At 38.2% G+C, this 17970-nt stretch overlaps 1 protein-coding gene across 1 annotated transcript in view; it reads left to right on the plus strand.

The window, feature by feature from the left end:
* CLTCL1 (clathrin heavy chain like 1) overlaps nucleotides 1-17970 on the plus strand; it is a 314203-nt gene that overhangs the window by 15803 nt on the left and 280430 nt on the right. The gene's annotated exons all lie outside the window — the stretch shown is intronic.

Consider the following 17970-nt stretch of genomic DNA (forward strand, 5'->3'; position numbering starts at 1 on the left):
GTGGAGGTGACAAATGCCCGGGGGGCCCTGAGGTATTGCAATCCTCCTGATGACACAATGCTGTAGCTGATAAGTCAGAAAAATGTGAGTTTAATGGGGCATGCAGGTCTGCTTTGAAAGCAGCCCTGTATCCCAGCAGTAGAGTATGCAGCTCTTCTAGAAAATCTGGTATAGTCATTTAAGCCACAGACTGCCTGCCAGTTACTGCAATGGATGCTGAGTGCTGCTTTGTAGACCGCCTCCTTTAGCCTTGATGGTCCTGTCTAGTGCTTGGTGATCACAAGCTAAGCAATATTATTGTCAAATGATGCTGTGAGTTGTATATCCTACAAGTATAAAAACAGTGCTTGATGATGAAAATATCCTATTATTAGTGGTAAATTAGCAGGATCTCACCCGTAGCCTCATTGCGGCATGACACGGCCGCTTCCATGACACGACCCTGGCTCCACCATATTTTTTTTATTTTATTTTTTAAAATATTTTCTTTTGAGGTATTTAACAAAAACATAACAGGGAAGTTACAATAGACAGTTTCAATGTGGACATAAATATACAGGTAATGTTGGTGAGTCAGATCAATACACTTATGCAGTATACCCTTTTAGCACCATGTCAGAGTTACATAATCAACACTACCTAAACATCTAATTGTAATAGTTAAATAAGACCTACATTTTTCTAATAGAAAATATAAATCTCCCCTTAAAATTATTGAATTATAAAACAGAAATGTTCATTCCCACTGTTCAATAGAGTCTGCTCTTGGACCCCCTAATTATAGAATTGACTTAAAGGGGAATTTCAGGGGAAAAAGAACAAACAGGGCCACTCTTGGACCCCAGGAAACAACATAAGGTGGTTTCCAAATGTTTACCACAAAGGAGAGCGATAAGCAAAATATGTGATTTAATATATGCACTTACAATGTAGTCTAATGGTATTACGGTTTGGGGATCTAGGCCTACCACTTAAGGAGGCTAAAAGTTATTGGTCAGGATCAAAATAGTACTTAGATATATCAGGAAGTTCATTATGCCAACTAGGAAACACTATAGATAAGCGCTGGGAATCAATCTAATGGAATATAATATAAAGCGTATTGTAAGCGAACTCTGACTAATTCTCCATCACAATAATCACTTTATATATAGGCCATAGACAGGTATTTGCTTGTTATATCATGATTCTCATAATTACCAGGAAGAGACAGACATATACAGGTGAAAATCGAAAAATTAGAATATCGTGCAAAAGTTAATTTATTTCACTAATGCAACTTAAAAGGTGAAACTAATATATGTGAGAGACTCATTACATGCAAAGCAAGATAGTTCAAGCCGTGATTTGTCATAATTGTGATGATTATGGCTTACAGCTCATGAAAACCCCAAATCCACAATCTCAGAAAATTAGAATATTGTGAAAAGGTGCAATATTCTAGGCTCAAAGTGTCCCACGCTAATCAGCTAATTAAGCCATAACACCTGCAAAGGGTTCCTGAGCCTTTAAATGGTCTCTGTCTGGTTCAGTAGGAATCACAATCATGGGAAAGACTGCTGACCTGACAGTTGTGCAGAAAACCATCATTGACACCCTCCATAAGGAGGGAAAGCCTCAAAAGGTAATTGCAAAAGAAGTTGGATGTTCCCAAAGTGCTGTATCAAAGCACATTAATAGAAAGTTATGTGGAAGGGAAAGGTGTGGAAGAAAAAGGCACACAAGCAGCAGGGATGACCGCAGCCTGGAGAGGATTGTCTGGAAAAGGCCATTCAAAAGTGTTGGAGACTTTCACAAGGAGTGGACTGAGGCTGGAGTCAGTGCATCAAGAGCCACCACACACAGACGGATCCAGGACATGGGCTTCAAATGTGGTATTCCTCTTGTCAAGTCTGTTGCTCAGTGGTCCAAAGTCCTCTTTTTCTGATGAGAGCAAATTTTGCATCTCATTTGGAAACCAAGGACCCAGAGTATGGAGGAAGAATGAAGAGGCACACACTGCAAGATGCTTGAAGTCCAGTGTGAAGTTTCCATAGTCATCTGCTGGTGTTGGTCCACTGTGCATCAATAAGTCCAGGGTCAACGCAGCCGTCTACCAGGAGATTTTGGAGCACTTCATGCTTCCTTCCGCAGACAAGCTCTATGGGGTTGCTGACTTCATTTTCCAGCAGGACTTGGCACCTGCCCATACTGCCAAAAGCGCCAAAACCTGGTTCAATGACCGTGGGATTACTGTGCTTGATTGGCCAGTAAACTCGCCTAACCTGAACCCCATAGAGAATCTATGGGGCATTGCCAAGAGAAAGATGAGACATGAGGCTGAAGGCCGCTATTGAAGCATCCTGGTCTTTCATAACACCTCAACAGTGCTACAGGCTGATAGCTTCCATGCCACGCCCCATTGAGGCAGTAATTGCTGCAAAAGGGGCCCAAACCAAGTACTGAGTACATACAGTATGCATGCTTATACTTTTCAGAGGTCCGATATTGTTTTATGTACAATCCTTGTTTTATTGATTGCATGTAATATTCTAATTTTCTGAGATTGTGGATTTGAGGTTTTCATGAGCTGTAAGCCATAATCATCACAATTACGACAAATCACGACTTCAACTATCTTGCTTTGCATGTAATGAGTCTATCTCATATATTAGTTTCACCTTTTAAGTTGCATTAGTGAAATAAATGAACTTTTGCATGATATTCTAATTTTTCTAATATATTGTCAGTATATTTATAAGAATCTTAGCAGTACTCTCCAAACAATATGTGAGTATATGGCAGGGTTACAACTTAATATATTTAACAATCTTTCTTTAAACAAAACCCACTATCAAATATGCATATGCTAAGACAATAAAATTAATATAAATTTCTGAATTCTTTTTATTAGTTAATATCTATGAACACATTGGAATATATGTAGGGATCAGAATGTGAATCAATACAATACACGTTTAAAAACTATTAAAATATGCTATGCAGAGTTCATACACGTTTACCTTATTCAAGATAACCTTTCATTCAGAGTTGCATTTAAAATATCACGATGAGACTTAAGATAGCAGCTACTAATATTCAGCAATACAATTTTAACAATGCTTAGTTAAACAATAGGACAGTATATATACTCTAATTGAAACACTAGAAGTTATATATATATTATTTGTGCCAACAATGAAACTCTGAATTACGGTATAACTCTATATTTGCACAGATGAAACAATTTAGCATTAAGGATATATGTTTAACAATACATAGACTATGGATATGAGCTAAAATATAATCTGCTCTTTAAATTTATTTACTACAGCAATCTTTTAATACATTACCAAGATGAACACCAATCAATATCCAGTATTTCTAAATAGTAACAATCTCACCTCATATAAAAATAAGTGTAATTGCAATTGATAAGAAAAAGTATGGCCCACTTTGCTTATAGTTTGACTGTCTCCCACGCCACAGTTTTCATTCAGTTTAGCAAAATCCTTAGCAGCCAGTCAGTCCGTCCTTCTCCTATCCTGCCTACAACTTATATTGTTTAATCATAGGTGAAAAATATTGGCGGCCCTTCGGAACCTTGTTACTTCTGATTGGACAACCTGGGATATATGGTTGCTAGGGAAAATGCATCCCTTAACAGCCAATCTCCTGGCTGCAATACTGGATTCCGGCCATCGGAGGGCAGCAGACAAGACAAACAGATTCTCTCAACCATTTCTAACATTCATGTTTGCTAAATTCTAAATATCCCATATACTGATTATTTAGAATCCTCATAATTTCTTACATTAATTACTTACAATCCGAATTCCAGGCAGTATAGCCTCATGTCAATTTTCTGATTATTCCAATACTAAATACTTTATGTTTTTAATATTATTTTATATCAAAAAAATGATACTGTTAATCCCAATATCTCCCTATATAATGGTTATTTAACATACTTTAAATTATTGCATTAATACATTTCTCTTGTTAGCATTTATATTTCATTTAGCATAACAGAAAATTTACAATTTGATATCAAACATCAATATTTTATAGTCATGTCACATCAAAGTGACTTCCATACATCCATCTCACTATATTTCAAGAGATGTATTTAAAATTTTATAAACATTTAGTGCATAATCATATGATATGACTTAGTTCATCCCATGTAGGCAATCCTGTATTTATCATCTTTTAGCTCCATCTGGAAAAACAGAAAACATGTTATATATATTTCAAACATGGGATTATTAAAATTGTTATTTAATCTATTATAATTCTGAATTGTATTTCCCATGTCCATAGGTATATGTAATACAATCTGAGGCATACCAAATACAGCAGATAAATCATTGTTCTATAAGAAACAAAATTATACCAGTTATATTTTCAGTGAATTTCAAAGTTACAATACAACATACTTTCTGCTGTTTTGTTGGTACATGGGACACTCCATGGGAGATAATTTACACATGGCTGTCAAGATTATAGTCCCTGAGAATTTCTTTTTTCAAGCCTTTTACCTAGACAGAGCGGCTACATTTTGGGTAGGAAACCCATATATGGGCATGTACCTTTGAGATTCCAGCATGCTAATTTCCATCTCATTAGGCATTAAAGACATATCCCATATACTTCGTCTTCACTCGCTGTATGTGGTAAAGAGTGTTCTGAAGTTTGCACTTCCAATTAAGGAGCAAATGTTGTATTTTGAAGTTTTAAAAGGGGTTGATGGCCAAATGCTTTAGTGTCAGAAGAATATTTCAGTTACGATCTGATAAGGACTTCATTTTCACACCCTAGCTAGAAATGTCTCTTTTGAAATTATTTCTATGAGTGTCTAAGGAACAGGGGCATTATGTGTAGTTTGTTGTAGTGGGGATAATATGCAATATAGTGTTAACACCATTAGTGACCCATTAGGCCCAAACAATTGGATACATTATAAAATATGCTGACCATACATAGGATATCTAAAGCTTAGAGCCCCAGACTAAAAGTAGAGTGCATAAGTAATTTTATATGTAGAATAAAAATAAGGCTTAAATGCTATAAACTCACTGAGTAAACCACAGAAAAATAAACAAACTTATGTTGGAGTAAACATCAGATATCAAGCTTTTTAGCCACCATCATAAGAAGAGGCATTTTAAAGAAAAAACATAGTATTAGGGAGCCACATTAAGCAGAGCCTGCTAAGTGCTAGGATGATAATAGAATTTAAAAATTAAAGGGTCATATGCTTATCTGGCTGTTAATGTTCCTTAGCGTGGTTAACTGACTCCCATTTTTGGGCTCTGGCCGGAATAAATACAATACGACCTCCATGCTTGAAAGCCATAGCCCTGAAAGATGAGTTGTCCTAGGTTAAGGATCAACACTGTGTTGTAGCTGTGAGATTCGGCAGTCCAAAAATACATTACTTGCTCATGTATGGGAACGGCTTCGGTCTTGTAGCCACATGTAGTTATGGGCAGTTCCTTGCCTCTTACCGTCTCTTCACTAGCTGCGGAGGATTTGTGGCCTGGGGCTATTCTCAAAGTTGCCAAGCTTCGTGATATCATATAGAGCTTGTGAGAGCCCGCAACTGCGCCAGACCTTAGTGCTTGTATGATCGGGTAAGCCTTCAGCCATATATTTGCTCTATTAGTTTTCGGGCTTGGCAGCTCACTATAATTGCACCCCACAAGCGTGCTCAGCATGCTTTCCCCTTTGTTTCTCAGCTCAATCAAGTAGGGCTAGCTGTCTGGGTCTCTCCATTCTCGTGCAGGGTTGTTAGTGTCTGATACCAGGCTATCTGGTGATCGCTGCAAAGCCACATCCTCAAGCGTATACGGAGCAGGTCCTTCAGTTGTGGCCTGGACGCCATGCTGTGTCATCATATCTGAGTAAGGTGTAAGTTTGTAACCGTTATTGCGGTTGTTAGGTTCTATATTCTTCTCCGCTCCTATATTAGCCTCCCTAAAAGGACTGGGTGGGTTTGCTGCCTGTGGCCGCTTTTCTACTTTCTTACAGTTGCGAGGCCCAGATTGAAATGCCTGTTCTATAACATTGCAGAGTTTAATTCTTTGTTCTTTCAGGATTGACATCAGCTCAGCAATACAAATCTGGGTGTTCTCCATTGCTTGGTTAGAGTTGAAAAGATAGTCAAAATTCCTCAGTGTCTGTGCACTGTATACCCTGCTTGCAAGATACCGGGGGGAGTGTTGAAAGCCTCTCACTAAGCAGACTGTCTTAGGCCTCAATGCTCCGTATCGGTTCTCAGAGGTGGTATTCTCAATAATGTGGTATCTACCGATACAGCAGGATTTGCAGACTATGGCTATCAGGTTGAAATAGCTAGATGTTTGTTTTTTTTTTAAAAATGGTCACGTTCTGAATACGGTTCATTTTTGTGAATTGTCCACTATTTTGAATAATACCAATTTTTTTTTTTATTAAGTTTTTAAGTTATTAAGTATTGATGCACAATATAGGGGTTTTGTATATATTGTATGGTTTTCAGACATACTAAATTAAAAAAAGCAATGAATGTGCTCCAAATGAAATACAAAGTGATGTTTTAACCTTTTTTTTTTTTTTTTTTTTTCTTTTTTTAATATGCAATTCTCAAATAATTTAATGTTTCATTTACATGTCACCGGAAAAGTAAACCACAAAACTGTATAAAACACATTCTGTTAATTTAACTTTATTTAAACATTTAATCATAAATTCTTCTTTTTTACATTTGCAAAATGGACATCAATATATCTTTTTTAACTCTTAAAGGGCAAATATGATATGAAAGAACACTGTTGAGGAAGATGGACTTAGTTGAGAAAAATTTAGTCTTTGCTTTGTGGCACTGCTCAAATCATACCACATTACAGTTTGTTTTTGATGAACCAAGTACTTTTGCAATAAACAGTTTGGCATTTTGTATAATTTCTTCAACAAGAAGAGCAACCCCAAAATTGCTCAACCGCTTTCCTGATGAAATTGCTGCTTTACGTACCATACGTTTTGTCCCTATCTTGCTTGTTTTATTGGAGCCAGTTAAACTGCGTACAGCCTGTATAATAGATAAAATGTCATTCATATTTTCCTTCATTTTGTAAAGTGGTATGTATCTGAGAGATGCTTGTGTGTCTTTGTTTATTCACAGTTCCTTAAGGCCAACTTTCTGGAAACTTTTTAAAGTGGTATAGTGCAGAGACCATGACATCTGTGTCAGCTGATGCAATCATAAATCTTTCAACAAAGTCTGTTGCAACTGCGTTTTTGATGTGTTTTATGATCTTATCATCAACTTTCTCACATTTACAGTAAAGTGATGGTACCAAGCTTACAGAACCTGCCATCAATTTCAAGTATATTTTTAGGGTATGTTTGTGACCTCCTCCCAAATAAAAATGTTTTCCTCTGTTTCCCTGATTTACGGGCTTGGGCCCAGGAAGGTATCCATGTTGACAGTAATGGGTGTGCTTGGGTTGTTGGGAGTTACATCAGCTTTTATTTGCCTGAGTCGTTTTTCTCTTAATACAACTCAAATTTAAAAATAAATAAATATTTTTATTGAAATATATTAAACATATGAATACATGTGGTTAGACAATACAGATAGCAAATAAGTACATAACATTTATGCCAACAATAATTCAATTGTCATATACCTGAGTTTTAAATTAACAGAAAATTTGCGCTAGAGGTTTTATTAAGAAAGGAAAACACAAGGAGCTGTATGCTCCATCTATGAGTGGTTCAGAAACCAGGACTTATAGAAGAAAAACTTTACAAATGAAATTCAAAATTACCCCAATGAATGAAAAGGCCACTCTCTTGGACCTATGGGACATAGAATGCGTAAACATATGGGGGTCTCAGAGCAGCCTATAGCTACCTGATTCAGGGCATCACAAAATATATCAAAATGTGAAAAATGCAACGCACTACAGGGAGTGCAGAATTATTAGGCAAGTTGTATTTTTGAGGATTAATTTTATTATTGAACAACAACCATGTTCTCAATGAACCCAAAAAACTCATTAATATCAAAGCTGAATAGTTTTGGAAGTAGTTTTTAGTTTGTTTTTAGTTATAGCTATTTTAGGGGGATATCTGTGTGTGCAGGTGACTATTACTGTGCATAATTATTAGGCAACTTAACAAAAAAACAAATATATACCCATTTAAATTATTTATTTTTACCAGTGAAACCAATATAACATCTCAACATTCACAAATATACATTTCTGACATTCAAAAACAAAAACAAATCAGTGACCAATATAGCCACCTTTCTTTGCAAGGACACTCAAAAGCCTGCCATCCATGGATTCTGTCAGTGTTTTGATCTGTTCACCCTCAACATTGCGTGCAGCAGCAACCACAGCCTCCCAGACACTGTTCAGAGGACTGGGAGTTGAGCTTGACTCCATCCTCAACCCGAAAAGGCCCCACAAGCTCATCTTTAATGATACCAGCCCAAACCAGTACTCCACCTCCACCTTGCTGGCGTCTGAGTCGGACTGGAGCTCTCTGCCCTTTACCAATCCAGCCACGGGCCCATCCATCTGGCCCATCAAGACTCACTCTCATTTCATCAGTCCATAAAACCTTAGAAAAATCAGTCTTGAGATATTTCTTGGCCCAGTCTTGACGTTTCAGCTTGTGTGTCTTGTTCAGTGGTGGTCGTCTTTCAGCCTTTCTTACCTTGGCCATGTCTCTGAGTATTGTACACCTTGTGCTTTTGGGCACTCTGGTGGCATCTTGGCAGCTGCACGCTTGACTTTTCTCAGTTCATGGGCAGTTATTTTGCACCTTGGTTTTTCCACACGCTTCTTGCGACCCTGTTGACTATTTTGAATGAAACGCTTGATTGTTCGATGATCACGCTTCAGAAGCTTTGCAATTTTAAGAGTGCTGCATCCCTCTGCAAGATATCTCACTATTTTTGACTTTTCTGAGCCTGTCAAGTCCTTCTTTTGACCCATTTTGCCAAAGGAAAGGAAGTTGCCTAATAATTATGCACACCTGATATAGGGTGTTGATGTCATTAGACCACACCCCTTCTCATTAGAGATGCACATCACCTAATATGCTTAATTGGTAGTAGGCTTTCGAGCCTATACAGCTTGGAGTAAGACAACATGCATAAAGAGGATGATGTGGTCAAAATACTCATTTGCCTAATAATTCTGCACTCCCTGTAGTATAAAAACAAAAATACATGTCTGCAGAAAGGCGTTTTCTTGCTAAGACAGTGCCTAATTTTCCTGAGTGCAATTTGCAGATATCTGTAGGAGCAGAAAACGGAGAGAGGCGCCTTATGGGACAGTATCGTGGTGTCGCTAATATGCAGATAGAGGCAGACAGCACACACAGATGGAAGAATACTCACAAGTGAGGCGGCATAAATGTATGCCAAACTAGACAGGACGGAACCTTAGTCGCCCGCCAGACGGTCCAATAGGAGAAAGGCTCTCACGTTCCAGTGGTCCAATCCGCTACGGCGGACAAAGGCAGACGTCAGGTGCCCACAGCGTCTCACAATTTCCTCAGCTCAGCAGAGTAAGTTCTGTGTAAAAAAATATACTTCAGCCTTTTTTACACAGAACTTACTCTGCTGAGCTGAGGAAATTGTGAGACGCTGTGGGCACCTGACGTCTGCCTTTGTCCGCCGTAGCGGATTGGACCACTGGAACGTGAGAGCCTTTCTCCTATTGGACCGTCTGGCGGGCGACTAAGGTTCCGTCCTGTCTAGTTTGGCATACGTTTATGCCGCCTCACTTGTGAGTATTCTTCCATCTGTGTGTGCTGTCTGCCTCTATCTGCATATTAGCGACACCACGATACTGTCCCATAAGGCGCCTCTCTCCGTTTTCTGCTCCTACAGATATCTGCCATTATCCTACTTTTGGGAGTGCTGCCGTTAGATCGGGTGGCCTGCGGTGTGGTATTACCTTGCCTCCCCCGAGACTGGTTTTGGTTTATGTGCTTTGCATCTCACACCTGCGCACCTCAATAAGGACTCAATCCTCGTTTTTTCTGAGTGCAATTTGGCCCAGCAAAAAAAAAACTTAGTTTTTTTACTAAACCCCTGTATATTTTATTCCGATTTCCTGCTCTCTGGCTTGTTAAATACTCTAGTCCAGTGCTAAAACTTGCCGATTGAAGAATGGTTGACAAGTACGTTGTCCTTTTACCAAATCTCACCTTCCTGTAAAATCTGCTAGCACAGCGTGACTTTTGCGCTGACATTTTAAATACTGGCGGCGGACAACGAAGCAGATCCAGTTACTGGGCAGACGGTTGGAAGGACAAAGAAATGTATTAAAGATTAATCATAATGACTAAATTGACACTGCAGTCACTGCTAAAATGTTGCACCCACATATTATACTTTAATGAGCCGCATATGCGCAACACACATAAAAAAACAAAAAAACAAAAAATAAAACACAAAGAAAACTTCAATTATGATGAGCCAGGTATGTGCAATTAAAGGGACAGTCTACACCAGAATTGTTATTGTTTTAAAAGATAGATAATCCCTTTTTTACGCATTCCCCAGTTTTGCAGAACCCACATGGTTATATTTATATATTTTTTACCTCTGTGATTATCTTGTATCCAAGCCTCTGCAAACTGCCCCTTTATTTCAGTTCTTTTGACAGACTTGCAGTTTAGCCAATCAGTGATGGCTCCCAGGTAACTTCACGTGCATGAGCACATTTATCTATATGAAAAACATGAACTGACACCCTCTAGTGGTGAAAAATCTGTTAAAATGCATTCTTAAGAGGCGGCCTTCAAGGTCTAAGAAATTGGCATATGAACCTCCTAGGTTAATGAACCTCCTAGGTTAAGCTTTCAACTAAGAATACCAAGAGAACAAAGAAAAATTGGTGATAAAAGTAAATTGGAAAATTGTTTAAAATTACATGCCCTATCTGAATCATGAAAGTGTTTTTTTGGACTAGACTGTCCCTTTAAGGCAGCGCACCCAGCTTCAACAGGAAAAAATATTTTCTTTGTACGCCTTGCATTGTTTATATATAGCGCACCATTGGATGACTGCTATAGTTCACCAGTAAAATAGTCATCTGTTAGTCTCCCAAAACCAACGGTACCCGGGTCTGCACTTTGACATTCTGCACAGGGACTTGTTGACAACTCCAACTCTACACCTTTTTTCAGTGTTCCACTGGAGTGTATAGCGGTATTAGCATTTTTAAACTAAATAGCAATAGCTATACCGGCTCTGGATCATAAGGACATTGATGTAATTTCACCACAGGCTGTGTACTTACAGAGACACTTAATGTGTACATATACAATTTGTTGACAAAGTTATGTTCTTATAGTATCATATTTGTATGTATGGTATAACTGTCCGTATTATTTCATAGGGCTGCTATGATTTTTTATTTTTTTTGAGCGGGGGGGGGGGGGGGGTGGTTTCAGACAGTAATTGCCGTCTTCTACAGTATGTGTGTTGTAAGTTCATTAACTTAATGTTTCTGTGGACTAGTTTATAATTAAAGATTGTGCACACTCACTTTTTGCAGAAGTGGTATGCCTTTCTTAGTAAGGGATTTGTTTTGCAATTTATGTTTATAGCGCGGATATGGCAGCTTGAATGGAACTGGGTGTACTGTATATAAGACTGATAAATACTGCAAGAATTGAATACATATATTTATTCATGTTAGTGTCTGGGATTTCTATGTATACTCACAGTATTATTAAACTCTTAAAAACTTTTAGGACTCCTCTCCAATGGAATTTTCAGTTGCTTAGTTAAAGTAAGAATTTTGTCTCATCTCTTTATTTAAAAATCTTTTTGTGCCTGAACTTTAGGCATCTTTTTGCCAGTTATAAACTATTCTATAGTAAAGTGTGCACATATTTTTTGGCCAAAAATTGCAGCGGGAAAAAGTTTTGTGCACAGTGCCCAAAAAAATTAGAGGGAATATTGGGCACATGCAGGAACTGTTAGCACTTTTGCTTTGCAGCGCTGCTCCACATCAGACTGATGTTCTCAAACAGCTCTGTGCTCTGACTGCACTGTGTAAGTTTTTTTTCCTTCACACAGTGTAGCCAGAGAGAAGCAATGTTTGAAGAGAGCAGTTAAATAGAGCAGCGTTGCAAACAGGCAATACATTGACTGCTGACTCTTACAGCCTTTCATGCACAGGTATAGGCACGGACCAAGGCTGTGGTGGACATTTTTCCAAAGTAAAGACCTTTGTGAAGGAAACCAAGGTACATTTCAAATTTAAAACCTCATTATATAGTGCTGAGTGTTATCATAATGATGCAGATACCATGATCCTATAACCAGCCCTCCTCTGGTTATACCCATGTGCCAGTGTCACTTCTGTGTCTTTGTATAGTGCTGGGTGGTATTATACAGATGCAGATAGACATCCAGTATTTAACTCTGGCTTTATTTAGTCCATAGCTTATCATCCAATATCGTTAGCAGTCTCTTGACAAGCCACTAACTTTATTCACACTACATATTCTCCCTTTCCTATTATTTAATCAGAAAGAAAAGATATACTAAGGTTGTGAATCACAACCTTAGTATATCTTTTCTTTCTAATTAAATACTACTTATAATATACTACAGGTGCTGGTTAAAGTGCTTTACATTTGCATATAAAGCTTCAGGAACACAGTGACAGCTTGCTTCTTGAATCTTCCCTCTCTCTGTCTCACTCATAGTCATTTTCCCTGTACTAAGCGGCATCACGTGGGCGTAGCCCAACCCTTCGAAACGTGGCGTTGCGTGTGTCGAGGAGTCAGGACCAGCATTCATCTGTCCTACTCCTCCCTCCCTGCAGCAAAATGGGCGGCGGACACTGCAAGGGCCAGTCACGGACACCAGTGTCCGTGTACAGACACCTTGCCTATCCCTGTTCATCCACCTTTTTCATTACTACATTTTCCCCTTATAATTATATTGTGTTAGACAAAGAGCAAAGGAAACAAATGTATTCAAAAGATATTTTAAAAACATAAGATTTATTTTCTCTCTCTAGCTAATTTGCAATGCAATTTGTTTTTAATGACACAATGATTCCACGGATCATCTTAATTACTAATGGGATATTCACCTCCTGGTCAGCAGGAGGTGGCAAATAGCACCACAGCAGAGCTGTTGAATATCACCTCCCCTCATTCCCAACCCAGTCATTCTCTTTGCCTACGTTAGTGATAGGAAGTGGTAAAGTGAGGTGTTAGAAAAGATTCTTCAATCAAGAGTTTATTATTTTTAAAGTGGTGCAAATTGTGCTGCTTTGTCCTAGGGTGTAGCCGTAGTCCACATCAGTCTCTTCAGTAGGGCAGTGGTGGCTTTAGAGCAATGAGAACTGGTGGGACATAATTCTCACTGTGCCTCTCATAATGTTTATGCTGCCCTAATTGTAAAGACCTGAGGGGAAATACTCAGTCTCTTTTATTCCACAGGCCTATGTGAGGTAGAGGACCTCTCAAGCCGGGTGAGATGCCTTGCTGTCGGGCATTATTCAGGTAAGTGCTTACTTATTTTACTTTGAAAAAGTGGGCATTATTTTACTTAAAGAAAAAGGCTCTTAGGCTTTATCTAAGTTATTTGGACATTATCCTTTCTAAGGAAGGGGCAGCCGTGGCTAGACAGTATAACAGGCACTGGGGCTTAGACTGCTGAGTAATTTAAGCTGTTTTTGGCGGTTCCACTGCTCCCGCGGTTTTACAATTTTACCGACTGTGAGATTAAGAGAGACGCCCACGAGGGGCCGGGCTAAGTGTGACGCACTTTTCAGCATTGTGCGCCATTTCTCTCACTGTTACGGAGGTGACACAGGTCAGGCCGACTAGACACGCTTGTTTTTCTTGTTAAACGAGCGTTTCTAGAAGCGGTTTTGCTCACATCGTTTCCTGCTTCTCTACAGATCAGCTCCTTGCTAAGTGAGGACGTTTTTCCTGGTTTTGGGGGCAGGTAGGCACCTCAGCAGTCTGCTGAGGTGTAGATATTTCGGAAAATCTTTGTTTAATTATCGTTCTGACTGCATTCTGCAGCGCATAGTAAAAAAGTTACATGTTTGAAATTTAAAGTGACGGTAAAATTTTTTTGGTCAGGTCTAATTTTCATAAAAAAATTATTTTTTGATACTAGTTCTTCTTAAGTATAAGAATGGACCAAGAGGCCAAGCAAACTGTCATCTACACCTTATGTTTTGATGCCAATGTGGAACCACCAATCCCTTTTTGTTCCTCTTGTATTAAGAGAACTATTAGTTACAGGGATAACATTTTTCCTGAGCCAACATTTTCTAAGGAGGATGCTGGTCAAGATTCTAATGACAATGCACAATATATGCTGCATCTTTCTCCTCAAGCGTCACAAGTGTTACAGCCCTCAGATGCAGTGCCCTGCGTTTCCTCTGTGACTCCAGTTGGGGTTACTTTAAAAGACATTGCTTCTCTCATGTCTTCTGCAGTTTCAGATGCATTGTCTGCCTTTCCTATGTTACAAGGAAAGCGTAAGAGGAAATCCAGACATTCAGTAAGCAAGGTTTCTGATGCAGGTATTCCTACTGTGGATGTATCCTCCCAGAAGCCTGAGGAGGGGGATACCGTAGTAGCATCTAAAGGTGAAATTTCAGACTGACAGTGTAATTCCTTTTTTTTTTTTTTTTTTTTTTTTTTTTTTTTTATTTTGAGTGCAAATCTTTTTTTTAATTTTTATTTTATTATCTTTATTGGTCTTAGCCGCTTAACAAAAATAGCAATGACGAATAGTTAACATATTCTTAGTCACGCAGGACCAATGCATCTCCAAAAATACAAACATAAAAGCAGAAAAAGGAAAATACATCCAAAATTTCGGTTCAGAATCGCCCTTATCTATTTAGTATATACATGTCAGGCTAAAGTGGCTAAATTTTCAATTAAGGACAACAAACCGGGATAGAGACAAAAGAGGAAAAAAAAGAGAAGGAAAAAAAATAAATAAATAAATAAAAAAAATAATAATAAACAGACCACCCCCTCCTCCGGGATCAAATATGAGCCAACAACCTTTTAGAGGTGTCAACCTTAATCACGACTAGTCTATAACCGATCTATTACTAATCCAGGTATCAGGAAAGACCTGGAGAATCACTAATTCAGCGAAACTAATTGAAGCCACAAACGGCCTTAGAATCTGCCTTTGAAGACAACTTGGATATAACTTAATAACCGGAGCCCATCCGACCAGAAAGTCCTTGATTTTATTTTCAGATACTTGCAGCAAATGAAAAGATTCAAAGATAATCTGGGTTTGTATATCTTTTAAAACTAATGACAAGCTTGGTGAGCTCTTTGCTATCCATTTTTTAAAGATGTTATATCTCACTATTAATATAATAGTACTTAGTATGCGCATTCTAACGCTCCTTTCCCTTTCAGGAAAAAGTAACACAATATCTTCAAAAGAAAACAGGATGGAGCTTTCAAAGACTCTATTATACCAGAACTGGACTTTCAACCATAATTGAGAAATTTTAGGACAGGTCCATAACATATGTCGGAGATCTGCACGAATATATGCACAATGCTCGCATTTAAACACTTTGTTAGGGAAAAAACTTAGACAATAAGGCAGGAGATAAATAACAATTATTTAGTAATTTTAAATGAGATTCTGTCCAGCTCATTGGAACCGGGGATCTAGCCACTAGCGACAGGCTATTACATATTTTCTCACGATCTATTAAAGGAATGTATGGGAGCCAGAATCTAGTCAATCTATCCTCATCTAAGACCCCTTGCTTAGTCAACATAATATCATAAATTAATGAGATAGACGCATCATCAATGATGAATTTTTTAACACAAATCTTAACCTCAGACCAATCACCACTCCTACCAACGCACCAGTTTTGCGATCTAACAAAATGCTGAATCTGAAAATAAGCAAAGTGGTTCAACCAAGGAAGAGAAAACTGCTCCTTTATTGTCTCCCACGAGAGCATCTGTAGCTCATCATTAAGAAGTTGGTGTATATATTCTAGCCCTTTCCCCTGCCAAACATAGAAACATTTCTGGTCGATACCTGGAGGGAATAACGGATTCCCCCTAATAGGTAAATATTCAGAGAGGGAAGGATCAATTTTTAGTAATTTGCAAAACCTATGCCATGCCACAATTATATTCCTAAATGACAAAAGAGAAGACACCCTCGATGGTAAAAAGCGAGGGGTACAATGTAATAGAGCTTTCAAAGCCCAAGGTTTGATCATATGAGATTCTATATCAAGTGGTGACCAAATTAATCTGAGAGATCCAATCAATTGCCACCTTACATAAAGAACCCCAGTTATAAAGTCTAAGACTAGGTAGGGCTAGCCCCGCCTCCGTATATTTTTGAGAGAGCCTATTTATCGAAAGTCGTGGTTTTTTAGATTTCCAAATGAACTTTGAAAACCAGGAAGACAGCTTTTCAAGATCCTTGTTTAAAATCAATAGTGGGAGATTTTGTAAGTAGTACAGAATTTTTGTGAAAATTATAGTTTTGATCAGGTTGATTGAAGCCAAGAGTGATAGAGGAAATGCCGCCCAAATCTTAAGGTCCTCTTGGATTTTCTGAAAAAGCCAGCCGAAATTAGCCTGATACCACATTTTGGGATTACTATTGATCTCTAACCCTAAATACTTAACGGCATTCACTTCCTGAAAATTTTTAAGGGGGAGATAAGGGCGATGATGGCAAAGCCACATCAATTCACTCTTCTCCATATTAATTTTATAGCCCGCAAATTAACTAAATATGTTTATTGTGTGAATCACTTTCGGGATAGTATCCGCCGTTTTATTCAAGAATAGTAAAACATCATCAGCATGTAATAATATTTTCAGATTTTTATCTACCAATGGAATGGAATCCCAGGTAGGATTTCACGAAGTTTAATAGCTAGAGGTTTGAGTACTATATTAAAGAGCAAGGGCGAAAGCGGGCAACCTTGCCTAGTCCCTCTTTGCAAAAAGATCTTAGGAGAGATCATACCATTGACCAATAAAAAAGAAACAGGTTTCAAATAGATCTTTTGTATAAAGTTGGAAAAATTACCCGAAAAAACAAATTTAGACAATGTGGTAAACAAATGTCTCCACGAGATGCAGTCAAACGCTTTGACTGCATCAAAGATAAGGACCGCAATATCCTTAAACTCATTCCTCTCCTTACACTGTTCTGTATTCCAAATAAAATCAACTAATGTTATAAGTTTCCTAATATTTTTAGCGGAACTCCGGGATGACATAAAACCAACCTGATCTGGATAAATAAGTTTATCTAAACACTGAACTAGTCTATGTGAAATAATGGAGGCGAGAATTTTATAGTCCGCATTGAGTACTGAAATGGGCCTATACGAAGTAGGATCTTCCGGATTTTTCCCTTTTTTAAGGATCAGAGAAATATTAGCCGCTGCAAACAATGCAGAGACCGCATTACCATTTATATAATAACTATTATATAACTTCTCTAGTATTGGTATAACTTGCTTAGAAAAACTTTTATAAAATTCGGATGGTAAACCATCAGGGCCAGCCGCTTTAAGTTTTGCCTGATCTATAGCCTTACTAATCTCATCAACCAAGATAGGAGCGTTCAACAATTCCAGGTCTTCAGCTGAGATTTTAGGAACAGTAATCTGCGACCAAAAGCTCATCTGGTTCTCTTCATTAAACTCTCCTACAGCATATAGTTGTTGATAAAATTCGAGAAAAATTCCAGAGATCTCATCTACCTCCGAAGTACGTCTGCCCATATATTGAATCATGGGGATCAAGTTTTTCTTTTCCCTAGCTTTCACCAGTCTTGCTAGACTTTTAGCTGAGGAACCTTGGAAGCCCCTAAACCGAAGGTTAATTTTTAGCTCCTCCTCCTGATGTTTTTGCATTAAGAAGGCATCTCTCTCCTTCTTACTATTTAAATATGTGGACCAGTTTTCTCTA

Source organism: Bombina bombina, chromosome 2, assembly GCF_027579735.1.
Source record: "Bombina bombina isolate aBomBom1 chromosome 2, aBomBom1.pri, whole genome shotgun sequence".
Lineage (NCBI taxonomy): Eukaryota > Metazoa > Chordata > Amphibia > Anura > Bombinatoridae > Bombina > Bombina bombina.